Raw genomic sequence first — 2,475 nt, forward strand, 5'->3', positions numbered from 1 at the left:
GTGCACGGGAACGGGCGCGGGGCCGCTCAGCTGCGGGCACACACCCGCCGTGCCCGCGGAATGATGCAACGCGGCCGCCGCGCCGTGCGGCCGCCCCTCCCCCCGCAGCCGCCGCCGGGCGTTGTTTCCGCCTGGCGGGTCAGCGCACGGCGGAGCGGGCCTCCCTTCACCCTGCTCGGTCACCTGCGCTGCAAAGTAAATAACACGCTGACATCATCGCGGCGCCGCCGCCGTACCGCCCGGCGCCGAGTAGCTGCGCACCCGAATCCCCGCCGTGCTCCCCCACCCCATCGCATCCCGTTGCATCCCATCCCCCGCTGCTCGAGGTCCGGGTCCGGTGGCACCCGGGGCTGCAAGAGCGGGTTCCGTTCCCGGCTGACCTTGCCGTGCCGGTGGGCTTTGTCTCGCTCCGGCCCTGCGGCGTGTTCCGGGGGTATGGGCCCCGAAGCCGTTGTGTGCTGCCCCTGTGGAAAAATGTGGCGTCACCAGAGGCAGCGAAGCAGTGATGTTGCTGCGGGCACTGGGCTGTGTGCTGAACGACACCTGGGCACAGCTGGGTGCTGCTGCAGGCCAGGGTGGCTCCGTGCCGCTCTCAGCGCTCACAGAGGCACTCTGTTTCCCATTCCAAATAAGCCGCCGTTTGATTTTCAATAGTAAAAAATGTATCAGGATTCTAAGGTTTTATTACCCAACAGTGTAAGCAAACAAACTACCCCAGGCCTACGCTGAGACGCATCCAACTTTCAGCTCCTGTGACCTGCTTGCTTTGTTCCAACTCCCTTAGGCCTACAACGAGCCAAAGGCACCCCACAGTTACCACGAGCAGGGGCATCAGCAGCACCACACGTGGACCCGCAGTGAGGGGACCACCTGGCAGCAGCCTGATGCTGCTCCCCCACCTGCAGCGGGAGCAGCGGCTGTGGGGAGGCCAAGCGAGGCTCTCGCTGGGGCTTGCTGGGAACCGGGCGCTTAAGCTCCACAGCTGCAAGCCAGAGTCCTGCGGGTTCGACTCTGTGCAGCCTCTGAGCCATGCATCTGGGGTCTCACCCTGGGCAGCAAAGGGCTGCGTGGCCTTTATGCAGCTGTGTCTGAGCGTGGGGCATTCCGGGGCTGGGCACAGCCACCCATGGCCTGGCAGCCTGTGTTGCCTAGAAGCCTGTGGGCAGCCCCCACAGGGAAGGGGCTAAATGCTGGTGTAATACACAACCGGATTGTAAAGCGAGGCCTGTCAAGGAACTTGTGTTTTTCAAGCTTGGCTAAGAGCAGCAGCAGAGGGCTGAGAAAGACTTGCTTTTTTCAATGACAATGAAACAACCAACCCTATAAAGGGATGCTACAGTAAAAGAAGAGTGAATCACTGCTGTGGCTGTTCTGAAAATTTCAGCCTTTGTGTGACAGAAGGCTCTGAATCCACCCGCTATAGAAGAACCCCCCAGACTTTAAGAGTCTTTTTTCTTCTGTTTCATAACTGGTGGCACAGGGAGGGCAGCTGGCTGCAGTGCTGTGCTCCCCCAGTGCCGAATGCAGGGAGCCGGAGGTGTGGTGTCTTACCTCATCGACATGGAAACCCGACCCCGGAGCAATCACAGCCAAGGGCTAGCGGCTGGCCTACTGCAGGGATAATGGGATCACAAGACAAAATATTTTGCATTTTAAAAGATTAAAGTCATTGTTATTTTTCTCCTGCTTCGTCAAGAGGCATTGTGTTTTTAACTGTTTCTGACTGTTCCCCCCCCCCACTGTGGTTTTCTGTTCTCTGACTGTACAAATGAAAGTAAGTTCCCCTGAATGAGTGAGTCATTTAGAAATAAGTAAGTGGTTCTATGCTTATGTAGCTGTAGGTAAAACGTTCTCCTCACAAAAATGACCGAAATGCAGATAATTTGCTCTTATTATGAACTGTAAAATATGTGATCTAATGACATTTTAAAGAGAATTAGTAATAAAAACATTTTATGTGATAGTGAATACTGAACTAGAACTTCAGCCTGAATAGGTGCTGTGTATACAGCTGCAATACGTAATTCTTATGTTGAAATACAGAGGTATTCTGTACACTGAAATGCAACATGTCAGGCACTACTCTCATAGCACACTTCATTTTCCTGTTATGGTTTGTCCCACAAGATAATTTGTGGTGCGAAAGTACATTGTTATTATTATTATTATTATTTAGCACATATGCTGTGGCAAGACTTGATTCCTATTTTGTGAGCTTCTTTACGGTAGTTTTTTCAGATAAACGTTCTCACAGAGTCACTCATGTGAGCTCCACAGCATCATAAGCTTTCTCGTTCAGCCATTTGTTAATACCAAGAGTTTCAATTTTAAATGGAAATTCTGATTGACTCAGATATTGTCAGGAATTGACACTGTCATTAATATTTTTTCTTCACATATTACTTCGTTGTTTTCTTTGGACTAGACTGAAAGTTTTTGCTTAATTGATGAGCACTTGTGCAAGCAGACTTTGAG

This window comes from Numida meleagris, chromosome 1 (genome assembly GCF_002078875.1).
Source record: "Numida meleagris isolate 19003 breed g44 Domestic line chromosome 1, NumMel1.0, whole genome shotgun sequence".
NCBI classification, from domain to species: domain Eukaryota; kingdom Metazoa; phylum Chordata; class Aves; order Galliformes; family Numididae; genus Numida; species Numida meleagris.